The sequence below is a fragment of the Nannospalax galili genome, unplaced genomic scaffold (assembly GCF_000622305.1).
Source record: "Nannospalax galili isolate Female #2095 unplaced genomic scaffold, S.galili_v1.0 scaffold229, whole genome shotgun sequence".
NCBI classification, from domain to species: domain Eukaryota; kingdom Metazoa; phylum Chordata; class Mammalia; order Rodentia; family Spalacidae; genus Nannospalax; species Nannospalax galili.
In genome coordinates, this window is record NW_008360328.1 from 3,590,976 (window position 1) to 3,607,394 (window position 16,419).

At 40.7% G+C, this 16,419-nt stretch overlaps 2 long non-coding RNA genes across 6 annotated transcripts in view; one reads left to right on the plus strand and one right to left on the minus strand.

Annotated features, from left to right (window-relative positions):
• LOC115068955 overlaps window positions 1-16,419 on the plus strand; it is a 74,261-nt gene that overhangs the window by 47,047 nt on the left and 10,795 nt on the right. The window lies entirely within an intron of this gene.
• LOC115068954 overlaps window positions 562-16,419 on the minus strand; it is a 23,228-nt gene continuing 7,370 nt past the window's right edge. For 4 of the 5 annotated variants that reach the window (XR_003848312.1, XR_003848313.1, XR_003848314.1 and 1 more), the window contains 2 exons: window positions 12,084-12,137; window positions 7,396-7,848 (listed from right to left, as the gene is read on the minus strand). This is a non-coding gene — a long non-coding RNA (uncharacterized LOC115068954). Of the gene's footprint in view, window positions 861-7,395; window positions 7,849-12,083; window positions 12,138-16,419 lie in introns of those variants that run through there. The other variant, XR_003848311.1, reaches the window with a different exon arrangement.

Below are 16,419 nucleotides of genomic sequence, written 5' to 3' on the forward strand. Positions count from 1 at the left end.
CCCACAGCAATAGAAAAAGTAGGTAATACAAGTATTAAGGACATAAAGAGTATTTTTGTTATACAGAAGGTTTCAGATACAAAAGTCTTTAATTCCCTTGCACCTTGGAAAGTCCATTACTCTTATTCATTTGAGTCCTGGTAGAGTCCTGGTATTCGTTAGATGCTGTGAGGATAATTGAAAGTCACAGTAAATTTTGGAAGCAGAAGAATGGGCAGCACATTTGGAGACTATTACCTTGACTAAAGATATGTTTCTGATGGAGGAAAAAGCTATGAAAATAGACTTAGAGGCAGGTAGAAAATCAAGTTAAGAACTTCAGACAACATCCTGTGGTAATAGTATAACACATCAGATTTGCTTTTGTCTGAAATAATATGCCCCTAAGATAATGGCTTAACCACACAGATATTCATTTTTCTATGTAAATATAAACGTACAGAATTGGACAGCACAGTGTTACTGTGACAGCTCAGTGAAATCATAGGGACTTAGCCTCCCATTTTCCAGGTTAGTCATCTTCAGAGCTCACAATCTGATCACTTTCCAGACCTATGTAGGAGGAAGAGAGGGTAGCAATTGCTCTTTTCTTTTTAAACAAGCCATTCATAAGACAACAACTGATTGCTTACACCTCATTGGTCAGAGTTTGATTACATGACTAAATATAACTGGAAAGTAATCTGTGAGAAATGATGGGTTTTTAGATAGGCAGATATTTGTCCATATTTATTTTTATAGTCAATGATTAGTGAATTAATGAACTCTGGGAAAAATCCAACAGTCCTTGCCATTAATGGTGGGTCAAGTAGTTCCGAGTTGGAAGGAGACATGCACACAGCAGTTTTTTGGAAAGATACCTGTGGAAGGAATACAAAGAGTAAAAGTGAGTGCTGGGAGAATAGTAAAGATAAATAGTTCCTCAACATAAGGGAAATGTGGGGATGTTGGATTAAGCAATAATAGTAACAGATTCAGTGAAAAGAGAAGTTATAGGATCCAGAACCTGGGTAGACAGAAGGGGAGGATCCTAGCATGCCCAGGAGGTGTTCAGCCTTATTAGGAAGATGCCTTTTGTTTCAGATATATAGGGTTGTGCTGGTACTACATCCAAAGATATGGAAATACTTAAACATTCAATGGTTAAGACTGTAGGGCTTTGGGAGTGGTTGTTCATCATCTCTGTGCTTACTCTTGGAGGTCTCCTCACATCTCAGGTTTCCAAAACCAAACTCTCATCTACCTCCACCCTAGTCTGTTTGCTGAGAGTGCAGAGAATGTTGGTCCTCTTTAATATGCATCTGGACAAAATGCCAAAGCACAGGCAAATTTTCTGCTGAAAATGAGTTAGGATAATATCCTGAAATTAGTTATAAATTATTTTATAGTCTCTGCTCTTTGTGAATTTCCCTATGAATTTTGAATTATTCCCTATCGTGTTTGGATGCCTTCCAGTTCAATTCAGCCATGTGCTTAAAGGAGATGATAACACAGAACATTGAGGTGTTCCCATTCACCTAATTCCACAGAACTCTTCCCATAGATAGACTCAATTTTCCAAATATCAATCTTACATGCATTTATTAATTGACTAGTAGACCAATTTTCTTGCCTTTTCTCTGGGCTGAGTCTGATTTTCCCTTGACAATAAGTTGCCCCATTCTGAAGTCACCTTCAAGTGGGTAACGAAAAACCCCTGGAATGCAGTTTTAACCTTAGCCTGAACTGCATTTTCTTTAACTGGATGGCATTTTTCCCTCTCTTACTTTGTTTCTTTAGGCTCCAACCAGAGAAGGAAGCCAATTGAGCTCCTGGGATATATTAATTACAGCATGTTTTGGCTGACCATGTCTTGGTTTTCTATTATGTTTGTGTCATCTTTTTAATGTTCTATACCACAAAACAGCCATGGATTGGCTCTCTGGGAGTTTCCTCTTTGCATGCAGCAGGGAGAGGACAACCTATCCCAAATGTATGGGGGAAATTCTGTGATGTCACAAGATGAGGTGAAAGTTCCCTTTTCAAATTCATAGTGCTGCCAGGAGGCTAGGTCACCCCTCAGGCACCTGGGAAAATGCTAGAGAATTCTATATAAGGAACATTGGCCTGTGAAGGAAGGATTGAAATCTGATGTGAAAAAAGATATCCCAGAAAGTTTTTAAATGAAAACTATCATGAAGTGTAATACAAATATGAGTTTTCTTCATAATGTTGTGTACAGATACACAGAGCTTTGTGCTTGGCAAACTGATCCACTGAATACTCTGACTCCTTTATCATAAACATGGTGAATGCTGTGTTCATTGTATAGGGAACATGACACTGGCAGAGGAGAGAGAGGAGAGAGGAGAGAGAGAGAGAGAGAGAGAGAGAGAGAGAGAGAGAGCTTAAGGAGTTGGTCAATGTCACACAGCTGATTCCATAGCAAAACTAAGTCTTTCTCCCATTTTATTTTATTTTCCCTTTAGTAAAACCATCAACCCATGTTTACATCAAGTGGTATAGCACAGAATCCATGACCAGCAAATGTGTTGGACCAATGAATTAAATTGCATTTCTGAACCCATTTTTCCCCTTTGTTACCCATACAAGAAGCATTCCTTCCTTCCAACATACTTGTAGACTATGCTAAGACTGTGCCAGATTTCACTCCCCAAATACAAAAGGCATTTATATACAACATTGTTCATGATTCTTCTCTCCCTAAATTGTTCCTCCTTGTACTGGATAGCTTTAGTTGTCAACTTTACACACCTGGGAAGAGGAAACTTCAATTGGGGAACTTCCTCTATGGGACTGCCTATGGCCATGGCTGTAAAGTGTTTTCTTGATTGAGTGATGTGGGAGGATCCAGCCCACAGTGGGTGATGCCAGGCTTGGCCAGGTGCTTGTGTAAGAACCAACCAGAGGAGAAAGCCAGTAGCCAGTGCTCCTCCATGATCTCTGCTTCAGCTTCTGCCTCTAGGTTGCCTGCTTGAGCTTCTGTCCTGGCTTCCCTCCGTGAAGGACTGTACTGTAAGCTGAAATAAATGCTTTTCTTCTGTGGTGGTTTGAAGTATTTGAACACTTTGTCCCCAGTTGGTAGTGCTGATTGTTGAGGTTTAGAAGGTGTGGCCTTACTGAAGGTGACATTATCATTGGGGGTGGGCTTTCAGAGCATATAACTTGCCCACTTCAGTCTGTTTCTCTATATTTTCTGTGCTTGTTTTAAGATGTGAGCCTTCAGATTTCTATTCTGACCACCTCCTACCACCATGCCTCGTCTCTATGATGAACCCTTTGGAACTATAAACCCAATAAACTTTTCCTTCTATAAGTTGCCTTGGTCATGACACTCTATCTCAGCAACAGAAAGTGATTAATACACCTCTCTCCCCAAATTGGTTTTAGTCAGAGTGTTTCATCACAGCAACAGAAAATAATTAGAACAGAAATTTGTACCAGGAGTGGTATACTGCTGTGAAGGATCTGTTAGTGTTGATTTGGGGAGGATTGTGGAAGTGTTTGGAACTTTGGTCTGGAAAAGCCATTGAGTGCATAGAGCTTAGTGAGCTGTTCTGTGGGAGTTTGAAGAAATACAGATGATGGAGGACTGGCTTGTGGAATTTCAGAGGGAAGTCTGGGAGTTCCTCAAAGACTATCTGGGCCATTTTTGTGATATTTTGAATTAAGAATTTATGGAATTAAAACATTTTGTGCTTTACTGGGACAATGGATACTGGTCAGTTGGGGCTAAAAAAATCAGTTTTGATTAACAAGAGAATGGCATCATTAAGGTGAAATCCTCTGGAAGTATTTCATCAGTGTCAACACAAACAGAAGCTGTGGTCCAGAGGGGGCCAAGGCTGCACATCAAACTGGCAATAGAACTTGGCAATGTGTAAGATTCTCGTAGGTGGTACTGATGTTGAGGCATGAAAGGGTCATAGAGAGAACATGAGGCTTGGCACTGTGTGAGGCTAGAGTAGGCCACTGGTGATGGTGCAGCCTCAGTTTCAGTGAAGACCCCAAGATGTAGTAGACATGCCAGGGCTATAGAATGACCACCTAGGACAGTAGAAAGTGTGGTGTTGAGCCATCTTGAGCCTACAAGACAAGCTGCGTGAACTGTGGATGACAGAGCCACAGATGTGGCGTTTCCCAAGCCTTTTGGTGCCCAGAAGAGAATGAGTGAATCCAGACATCAGACATTGAGCTATTTACACTGTTTGATTTTGGTTTTATTTTGATCTGATCAAGGCCTGGTTCTTTCTTCTTAGAGTAAGAAGCATTTAGCTCATTGATCATTTTACAGGAGCCCACAGTTAAGAGATTTTTGGATTACTTTAAAGAGATATGGAGCTTTTAAAGTATTGAAATTTTTAAGGACTGTAGAATTTTTAAAAGTTGAACTATGTTTTATATCGTGATATTAATATTAACATGAAATTATGGGGACAAGAAATGTAAAGGTTATAGTTTAATAGTGGTGTGTTTCTGTGTCAAGTTGACAAGGGGTCAATTGTGCTGGATAGCTTCAGTTGTCAATTTGACACACCTGGGAAGAAGAAACCTCAATGGAGGAATTTCCTTTATTAGACTGGCCTGTTGCCATGTCTTTGAGGCATTATCTTGACTATTGAGTGATGTGGGTGGTGTCACTCCTGGGCATGTAGTCCGGGGTTGTATAAGAAAGCAGGCTGAGCACAGGCCAGTAGAGAAAGTCAGTAAGCAGCATTTTTCTGTGGTCTATACTTTCAGTTCCTGCCTCTGGGTTCCTGTCCTGAGTTCCTAGCCTTGGTTCCCCTTGATAATAGACTGTGAACTGTAAGTCTAATACATGCTTTCCTCCCCGAGTTGGTTTTGGTCAGTGGTTTGTCACAACAATAAAGAAGCAAGCTGATATACTCCTTGACTTCATCTGTCTGCTCCCAAGCCTATTTTGCTTCACACTGTGCTTTAAAGATTGCTTCTTCTTCCTTCCATTGCTCATTATATAGCACCGAATCATACCCTTAAGACAGTGAAATAATGGATCTAAAGAGCTAACAGAGTCTAGGAAGCTGTGTATTCATTACGTATTAGCTTTTGATGATGATGATAATGGTGCTGATGATGACAACTGTCTCTTCTATTAGTCTCTGAAAATAAAGGAATCTTTTTGTACTTAACACAATCTATGTCATGTGGTAGTAAAGCAGTAGATATTTATATTAATTTATGGGTTGTTTGGAGAGGTATTCTGTAGATAAGAAAGTCTTTTACAGAGTTTGCTGAGGTAGGTGTAAATAACTGTAAAATGATTACTTTTTCAATGTATATTTTTTATTGAACTGTGAACATTTCATACAAAATATCTTAATCATCTTTATAATCCCTTCTCCCATCCAGCTGTCCATACCCCCCCACTGGATTTCATGCATTCTGTCACATATGGTAAGACCTATCAAGTCAACTTTGTATACCCAGATGCCCTTCAGTGCAAGCTCATCCACTGGAGTCTACGCAACCTATCTATAGTCACTCCCTTAAGGAAGACCAATTCTCCTCAGCCAGCAGTAATTAGCTGTCAATAGTTCTTCAGCTAAGGTGGGGGCCTGCTGCCCATTTTCCCAGTTCTATGCTAGGTTTTTGTCTAATTAAGTTTTCTTGGGTCTTGTGCAAGTTGACAATTGCTCTAAGTTCATATGGGCTAGTTCCCAGAGGCCTGGAAGACTTTGTTTCCTTATGGTCATGCACCAACCCTGGATCTTACAATATTTCCACCCCCTCTTCCACAATGGTCCCTGAGCCATAGGTGGGTGAGGTTTAATACAGAAGTCCTATCCAGGGACACATACTCTGAAGTTTCTTATTCTCTACTATTTGTTCAGTTGTGGCCTTCTGCATGCAAAAATGATCATTTTAAAGAAGTGTAGCTAAACCACCAACACACTGTATGTACGAACAGGAAGCAAGCTTAGAGAACATCGAGTCCAATGGTTCTTAGAGTATGCCACTCACCAGTAGCATCACCTAAAATTGTTAAAGATGTTGCATGTCGTTTTCGAGGGAATGGTGATATCTTTTGATCCCATATAGGGGACAGACCAGTGAAACTCTTCCATCTGGGACAGACTGGTAAAACTATTTCTCTCAAGGCTAGCTCAGAGAACCAGTGAATTTTGAAGTTACTTACAAGAGCATAGATGAATCAAAGGTCACTCCATCACCAAAAGGCCCACCTGGTATGGACAACAATTCACAAAAGTCATATCATTGAAGCCTGCTGCATGACTTGCAGGTAGCTGGGCCTGCCAAAGAGTCTCTTCTCAGTTATTACCACTGTTTATACAACCTTAAAGAGGAGGGCCTTGTGAATCTTACAAATTTCAGCTTCTTTTCCAAGAGACAGAGATTATTAAAGAGTTCCACAACTGGTCATATACAGAGATTGTCTGTGAATTGCCCAAGCCTAAGTGGCATACCTACAACACAACCTATACCTAAAGATCACAGAACATAGAACAAGGGATAAAGAGAACCCTAATGCATCTTTCAATTCTCATCAATGAAGCTCCCTCATACAACAGAGGGCTAGGAACACAAAAGGTCACAAATGGCCAATATGTAGAGAATAAGAGTCTACAGACTCTTCAGGGACCATTGTGGAAAAGGGCTGGAAGATTGTAAGAGCCAAGGAGGAGGTACATGACCACATGGAAATAGAGTCCTACAGGCTCCTGGGATACCTCATATGAACCTACAGCAATGGTGTCAGCATCCACAAGAACCACGCACACTCAAGCAGACAAAAGTCCAGCACAGAGCTGTGGAAATGGACAACAGGCCCTAATCTTAGGAAGAATTATTGGCAGCTGTTTACTGCTATGTGAGGAAGAGCTGATCTTCTTAATGGGAGAGACCCTAGATAGGCTGACTAGACTGCGCAGTAGATGAACTTGCATTGAGGGACATCTGGGGACACTACCTTGACAGGATAGGCCTTAACAAAAATGATAGAATGTATGAAATCTAGTTGATTAAGGTATTCTATATGAAATACACAAAATTTCAATTAAAAAATTTAAAAATAAAGTCATTCATAACCAAGTTTAGTTATATTAAGCATTTTGCTTCAGCCAGCATTCAGGCTGGAAAGGGAGAAATTCTTAGTAGTGGAATGTGGCAATTTGTACAGATGTCCTTTAGTTAGAGTGGGATATAGTCTGGTAAGCCCACTGTACATTGAAAATGTCATAAATCAGAAAAAAGTCAGTACACCTATCTTACTGACCACAATAACTTCGCAGCACAATACATCACAGAGCACCAGTGCATAGCTTTGTGATTATGTGGTTGACTAGGCATTAGGGCTGACCAGCATCCCAAGAGATGTCTCTAGCTAGGGAAAGGGTCCAAGTCTAAATTTTCAAATATAGTTTCAGCTGAATGTTTATCTCTTTCACACCATCATAAAGCTGAAAGTCATGAGTCAAACCATTATAATTTGGGGGCCTTCTGTATCCTCACTAACTCCTTTAATCTCTCTAGGTACCTGTTGCAGTGCTGCCAAAGTCTAATGAGACAAATACAATCTGTCAACATCCTCAGCTTCAGCATCTTAGGGATCTGCCTCCACGTGAGAGTCAAGCACATGGGCTCAGAGTCAGTGATGGAGCAGGTGTGGGTACCAGTGCATGGCCATTTCTACCAATGTGAGGCTCCTCCAGCTGTGTGTCTTTCCTTCACACTCCTGGGCTGGTGACTTCTCAGATCTGCCAACAGTCTCAGGCTGGTTCTTCCTTTCCCCTTTCCTCTTAGTGTCACACACTGTTACAGAGCCAAGATTTGTGAGCAACTGTGGATCCCAGACCGGGCTGACTCACTCTAGAAAAGTCATATAACAAGACATAAAGCTTAGTATATTAAGCATGGAGATTACAGGATCAATGTGTTGTGTTGTCACAGCTAAATTATCCCATGCTTACTGAAGCACTATGTTCTATAAAATAGTTTCATCAAAACCTAAAGAACTTTCATGTTAACTCTTTACTTTTTGGTATTCTTCTTGTTTTCAATTTTATTTATCTTTTACTTAGTGTGTGTGCATGTATGGTGTGTGTGTGTGTGTGTGTGTGTGTGTGTGTGTGTATGTGTGGTATAAATGTAGAGGCTGGAGGCTGATACTGGGTATCTTTCTTGATTGTTTTCTATTTTATTTACTGAGGGCAGTGTCTCACTGAATCTGGAGGTCACAGATTTACCTAATCTGGTTAGCCAGTTTGCCCTGGGGATCCTCTGTCACCACCACCTCTGGAGTCCTGGGATTATAGGTGTTTATATGCATTTTCAGGTACTGTTGGTGTTTATAGGTATTACAGGCTATGCCTACCTGGCTTTTTATGTGAGCTCTGAGTATCTGAACTCTAGTCCTCACACCCACCCAGCAAATGCTTTATCCACTGCATCATCTCCCTGGTCCTCTGGTAGTCTTCTTGGTTGTATTTGGAAGAAAAAAAATGATCACCACAAACATGAAGCTATATTTCAAAGAAGAAAATAGATCCTTGTTTAGAAATAAAATATTCAAGTTTAACACAGGCAAATATCAGCCATTTGAAGAAAGGTTTGTTTGAAAAATCTCACTTAGAAAAATAAAAACTAGAATTTTACTTTAGAGACCACATGGACAAGACCTGTACAAGATCAAGCCAGTCAAAACCCCAGCAAGGATGCTGGAGGGGCTCATGATGTGCTGGCATTAACTGAGCAGCAATTGACAACATGGCTGCTTGGGGAGGGAGAACCAGTGTTCTTCAGGGGTGTGGTCCCTGAAAGGTTACCCATGCTGCAATAGATGGTCCTACACCCACGCACATACAGGCAACGCTAAGTGGACTCAGTGGGTTTAAAAACAGAGCACATGAAGTTGGGGGAGGGAAAAGTAGTGGGAGGGGATAGGGGAGGAACTAGAGGGAAGGAAATGGGAAGTCAAGTTGATCAAAACACTATATTCATATATGAAATCAAGCAATAAAAAAATTTTAGAGTATAAGTTACATACAGCCATAGCCCTCCATAAACCATATAATTGAAATTCATAACAGAAGGTAGTTTGCCAGGTATCAGCTTGTTCTAGGGTGAAACGGTATCATTTGATTTCCTTATTTGGGCATTGCACTAACATTTGAACAGGACATTTCTTCAGTGTTGCTACTTGCTAAGTTTTATACCCATACTGGGGGATAATTTGGTATACAGCTATAGTGAAAACTAGCTTGTGTTGACCCTTTTAACATCAGTCTGCTGGTTAACTGGTGAGTCCATTCTTCCAGTTCTTAGAACCACAGCCAACCTGCATGAGAGACTGGCAAATGGTCAGTCAGCCAGAACAGGAAACAGTGAAAAGGTCCAAACCGAAGCAGATGTGAGTTCAGATTGCACAGCCTGGAAAACACTGGAAATTTCGTTGTGCTCAGGCAAATGGCAAGAAGTAGATTTGGTCCAAGTGCTGCCTTTCCAGGGATAGGAGTTTAAGCAGACATACACCACAGGGAGCCAATATCCCAAATTTGGAAACATAGACAGGAATTCTTCTTTATCTCTTCATTTGGAGATAAAATCAAATGTGTGAAACCTAAACTTCTCAGCGATGTGATTGGCAAAGCTTTTCCTATGGGTTTTTCCTTTTAACTGGCACTCATTACTTAACATTGCAGCCAGGGACACTTGGTCTGTCACATGTGTGTGTTGTCCTAAGTTAAGGAAAGGACTGATGACTGTAGCAGTCTTATGGGGAAAACCCAAGGGCCTTGAAAGCAGGCAGCACTCCACAAGGATTCACTCCACAAGGATTCAACCTAAACATCAAAGTATCAAAATGACAGAGCAGGACGATTTTAAGTCTATCATTTTTAGATTGCAAATTAATCAATCTATATCTCATCTAGTTCCCTTGCTTCTAGTTTCTAACATTGAATATGAAATGTGTGACAGCTCATCTGGATTCAGATCTTCCATAATCATGTATCTTAGGACACAATCATGCTAGCATCCTGCTCCTTCATCCCTTTCCCTCCCTCACCTCCTATTGTCACTTCCTTTCTTGCTATAGAGATTATTAGTCTTTATAGGTTAACCTATAAAGTTGAAACAAATGACAGATTTTGCTATTTTTGAGACAAAGCAAGACCAAAAATTAAACAAAAAGAAAGGCTAATGATTTGTTGTGTTTTCCTTTGTGTCAGGGTACTACTGACACTCAGTCTTGGAATCTGAGTCTAATCACAGCTCTTCTACTAGCTAGCTCTCTGGGCAACTGAACTTTGAGATAGAGTCAACTGCAATTTATCTTGCACTTTCCAGGTACTTCTACATACACTGCTTCATTTCATTGCTACCAAAGGTCAAAGAGACAGAAATAATAGCATACCCTGACTTCCTGGGACCACCCCAGGGCCCACTCCCCATGGCCACATCCTGTTGACACTTCCTTTCACTTGCAGAAGTGTCTTACTTTGGAAGACCAATGACAATTATTCTTCACAGTGAAGCTATCACAGTAATCTCTTGTTTATAGGCCTTCCTAGATCTTTGTTTTCTCACCAATCAAAATGAGATGTTTATTTGGATAGGGTACAGTGCCTCATGCTGTAATTCCAACACTCAGGAGGCTAAGGCAGGAAGATCATCACAAGTTCCAGACTAGCCTGGGCTACATAGAGACACTGCCTCAAGAGAGAGAAAGGGGAGGGAGAGGTAGAGAAAGAAGAGAGAAAATGGGAAGAAAGGGAGGGAGAAAGAGAAACAGAAAGAGAGAGGGAGAAATGATGCTTGGGTAAATAACATTAAAAATTCTCCTAGTTCTAATATCCATAATTTCTTATACACTTACAGATTATTTACATTAATATTTTCTGAGTACTCTCTCTTTCAAGACGAGGACTATAGCACGGCAATCTATCAACATTGAAAATGAGACTAAGAACTCACCCCTTTAGTATAAGAAATAAGATTTCTATGGCAAAAGGGATGGTGAAAAGAATGGCTAGTGGGTTTACAGATATTCATGATGCAAACCTGTCTACTCAGGCATTAAGAGTCTATAAAAGATAAACAGAACAGGGAAAGTATACAAGGACCATGGCAATATGTACATGAAATCAATTCTTGGTATCTGTTTAGGAATAATCTAAGTTACAATACATCTGACTTTGAATCATCGAAACCATGAAGAATTATGAACACTTTCCATTGTAGATTGTCCCTTTTGTGTTGTTTTTCTCTTTATACACACATAAGTGTTTGCAAATGCTATATCTAGAATATGGTTTTCACTTCCCACAAGATACCTCCCGGGAGGCATGTTGCGATAGAAAGAGTGTGGGCTTCGGAGTAAACTGGCTCAGTATTAATCCTTGCTCTGCCAGTTATTAAAAATGTGTGCCGCTTTTTCTTTCTTTGGACCCAGTTTCCTCATTCATAAAGAGAACAGCAATGAGAATTTAGAGGAAAATTCTGAAAATCCAGTGAGGTAGTACTGGCACATGGCAGATTTTGAGCAAGCATGAATTCCTTCCTTTTCTGCATTCTGTTCCTAAAGAAGGTAGCTATGAAGGGCTGGGGCGGTTGCTCCCTCGTACAATGCTTGTCCTGCATGCTTGAGGCCCTAGGTTCAGTGCCCAGTACACATGCACACACACACACACACACACACACACACACACGCACGCACGCACGCACACACACACACACACACACACATGATTTTAACAAATGTATAGTGCAGCATGAATCTAGTTACTGTAAACTATATCTCTCAAGTTTTGGTGTTTGCACCCAATCCAGTGATTGGAATTTTACCAGATGATGTAGTCATGATTGCCAGCCAGTAGTTTCTTGAGTTGGGGCTCTACCATGCATGAATGTTTTTAAGGGAAGAGACTTTGTGTTCTGTCACATTGTCCATAAGTCTGTTACTCCTACAAGGCTGAACGTAATGTTCTCTTTTTAGAGGATGCTTAATAAAGACAATCTGTCATCAGTTTTAAAGTCCAAACATCCCCCATGAAACAAGATTTACATGTTTTTCATGCTCAAAGGAATCTGGGGTCCAATCTTACCTGTAATGCTGATTCTATTCTGGATTCTACATCTTAAGTGCCATCTGTATAGACCTGAAATGATCAGAGAGGAAACTGCTGAGCAGCCATACAGCCAGGGAGAATGTTTGGCAGTGTTGGATAAATGCCACTGATGTAAGTGCTTTTTAAGAAAATCTTGGAAATGAACATCTTTGGCCTAAAATGAGGAGAATAATCTTTCCCTTTGGAAACACAATACAGATAAAACAGGAATCTGAGAGAGACAGAGATAGACGGCAAAATGCAGAAGCACTTAGGGAAAACAAACCATTGGCACAATTAAATATAATTGGTAGAAGACACTTCGAACATCATGCCCTTGAGGGAAAATAAGTGTGGGGGTTTATCTCTGGGTCCTGTATTCTATTCCATTGGTCCATATGTCTGTTTGTATGCCAGTACCATGCAGTGCCTGTTACTATGGCTCTGTAGTATAATTTGGTATTGTGATACCTCCAGCTCTGCACTGGAGTGTAGGCAGCGTAGGCTATTTGGGGGTCTTTCATATTGCCATATGATTTTTTGGCTTTTTTTCTAGTTCTTTAAGAAATGCCTATTATTTTATTAATAACTATCGAGTATTGACTATGTGATGGGCACTGAGTTTGGTACTGATGATAACTTTTCTGTGACATAAAAAATGTTCATTACAAAATTTATGAAAAATTATATATTTTATTCTATTATCAATTAGGTCCCACTCAACCTATTTTATTATTTTACTTTTCTAAACCCCCATTTAAGTGGGAAAACTATTAGAGATTCTCACATAATAGTCACCATTTCAGTGTAAATTTTGGTGCCTGTTGTGTGAAATTTTCCTGCAGAGACATGAACAAACCATCTACATCAGTGACATCAGTGACAGGAAGAAATGCTTCCACACCAGTGTGGCCTGTGAACCATGAGTTTATTTAATTAAGGTTATATATAGGAGGATGGGCACCCTAGGGATGACTATATTTCAGAAGAAAAGTATCTTTGCTAATAGCTGTTAACTTCCTATATGTTCTCAGGATAGGTGGGGCCTTATCAGCCCCTCCACCTTAGCTAGCAACCATTAATTGCCTATAAATTCCCAGGGAGGGGCAGAGCCTCATATGTTATTGCCCCAATCCTTGATACAACATTAATGGGTCCACTTTTGCAGCTCTCCCTCAGGTCATCACAGCTGCTGACAGTTCAAGAGGGCAATGGTCATTCATGGCATGCCTGGAGGAGAGTGGTCCATGGTAATATCAAAGTGGGGACCCTTCATAAATAGCACCTCTTGCAATCTAAGGCTTTTAGTGTAATGAGAACAACGGAGAGTAAATAGAAAGTGGGTAAGAGATGCAAAATAATATTCTGTCATGAAAGACAGCAAGAACTGAGGACATTTAGCTAATGTGTCTTGGCCACTTTGCAAGACAGTGAGTTCAGGACAGTGTAAGAATACTGCATGGAAGGAACAGGAGAGGTCTAAAGCTCAAATTCCAGTGGCGCTTACAGATCCATCCCAATTCTGAGAGGTAGAGTTTCCACACAAATGGAGTGAAGATAAGGAGTAAAGCAAATTCAACTTCCCTAGAGTCACAGAAGATGGAAAGGTGGAATGTTTAAAAAAGCAAATCCATGGAACTGTACCAGGATCTTCAAGAGAAGACAAAAATCACACAGGAGGGGGTGGAGAGATAGGTCAGTGGCTAAGAGTACCAGCTGCTTTTGTGGAGGGTCTGGGTTTAGTTCTCAGCACCCACATGTTGGCTAAGACCCTCAATTCCAGTTCCAAGGGATCCAACACTTTTTGCCTCCATGGGCATTGAAGACATGAGTGCACTTACTTATATGTAGGCAAAATACTCATACACATAAAATAAAGAAAGAAATTTAAATCACACAGAAATGAGAAGGCTAAAGTCCTGAGTGTCCAAGGCCAATCATTGGGCCTGGAAAGCCCAGGTGCTGACATTGTTTGTAAAACAAAGGTAATTGAATATGAAGCATGATACATACACAGTGGTCCAAATAATATGAAACCTGAACATTAATATTTCTGTCAAGGATGTTGTGCCATATGTGTCAGTTGGGGTGACTGGGCTATTACTAAAATGAGGTAAGAATCTTCTTGAAATATCAACAGAAGCATTATGGCTGATAACAGTCCCACCTAAAATAGGTCACATAGATGCCATACCATCAACACAGTAGGGAGATGAGCATTCAGAACTGTAGGCTGGAGTGTTTTACTGTGCATTGACATTTTTCCCTCCTGGGTATTCTTTGATTTTGTTTGGCTTGGTGATGAGTATTGAAATCAAGGTCTCAATCATACTTGCTACCCCCGAGGTATACTCTCAGCCTCCCCTTTAGAGTTTTTGATGCACTATCAAGTCAATTAATTTTCTTCAACACCAAGTACAATACTAAATTTCTGCCTTCTGAAGAGAAGTGGAGTATGCCTGGGTTGCCTTCTACTCATCATGGCCTCCAGGATATGAAACAAATCACTAAATGAAAGGTGAGTGAGCCTGCCTATGAGGCCTGGAGTAGGAATGGAGGTGCTGCTACTGTCTTATGGACACAGTCTTGATTAGGTTATTTTGCCTTTTGGCTGGATCAATGTAGTACAAGTTTTGTGTTCTAAGTTTTTATAAACTGCTTAAAGAAGCAAAGCATCTTTCCCATTTTCTAGTGATCTAATCAGCATTGAGAACTTTCTATAGCTTGAGGATGTAGCTTCATGGCAGAGCACATGCTTAATATGCAAGAGGCCATGGGTTCAAGTCTCAATATACACACAAAAGAAAATAATTTACTGGACTGTTTCACCATATGCAGGGCTAATAGCAAACAAAGAGTTAAATTTCTCACTTTGAAGCTTCCTATGTATGTAGATTTGGGGCAATCTGAAGCTAGGAGAATAATCTTTAAACAGCATCCCTTTTTATTCCAAGAATCAACTACTTGAAATAGAAAAAGATTTTTTTTCACTTTCTGACTTTAAATGCAGAAGTTCCAAGGCCTAGAAGATTGAAAACATAGTACAGCAAGAACAGATGGGGAGTGTAAGGAGAGCCGGAAGCTCTAAGAAGCTATAAAGGCTAAAAATCACAGGTATTGTGATCAAAATGAAGACCTTCTTGGGTGGGCTCACCCATAGAATGGACGATATGGTCAAGGAAAGAATCAGAGAGCTTCAGCCGAAATGGGGCATTTATATCAATGGCCCCCAACCCTTCAAGGCCCAGAGAACATTGAGGAAGAGGGGGTGGAAAGAATGTAAAAGCTAGAGAATGAGAAGTTTTGGAAAATCATATCTTTTGGACATGCTAAGGCTCATGAACTCACAATAGCTGTGGTTACCTGTGCAAGGCCTGCACAAGATCAAACCAACCAACATTCCATCATGGAGTGAGGAGGAAGGGCTCATGAGGCTCCATGCCCAGCTGAGGAGGTATTTCCAGTTGATGAATGTTGAAGAAAGGGGTGTTATTTTTCTTCATGGCCACTGGTAAATTGCCAGTGCTCCAGTGGATGGCTCAACATTCATGCACACATGAGTAGTATCAGTTGGACTCAGTGGGATATTTTTTTTTTTTTTAACATACCATCATGGAGTGAGGAGGAAGGGCTCATGAGGCTCCATGCCCAGCTGAGGAGGTATTTCCAGTTGATGAATGTTGAAGAAAGGGGTGTTATTTTTCTTCATGGCCACTGGTAAATTGCCAGTGCTCCAGTGGATGGCTCAACATTCATGCACACATGAGTAGTATCAGTTGGACTCAGTGGGATATTTTTTTTTTTTTTTAGCTTTAAGCTAGAACTCGTTTATTATTAAGGCTGAACAATATTTAAAGGCAACAACCACAAGCATAGCATAGGTGGGGAGGCCACCATCCAATCAGCTCAGAGGTCAAGTATTAGCACGCAGGCCCTTCTCATAGCATAACTCAGTGTTCACGAGGTGATCATGCGTCCTTCACTGGCTAAGCTTTAATCAGTACTACTTTCTCTTTTTGTTGCGTGCCAAGCTGGCCAGCTGGCTCTGCCTTCACCTAAGCTGCTCAGCGCCATCTTGTTACCATGTCTCCACACTTTATATCTCTACTGAACAGTTTTATCTAGCCCAGTGAACTGGGCATCATATATTGCTTTTCTCATACCAAGTTCTCTCAGTAATGCCTGTCCCTCCTTTATAGTCCTCCAGCCTCTGTTAATTATGGGAGTTTCCCTTGGTGAGGACCATGTATCTTTAATGCCTTTCACCAGCCATCCCATTAGGGACTGCTCCCCCCCAACCTTAACTGGCCCAGGTTGAATAGCCTATGTCACA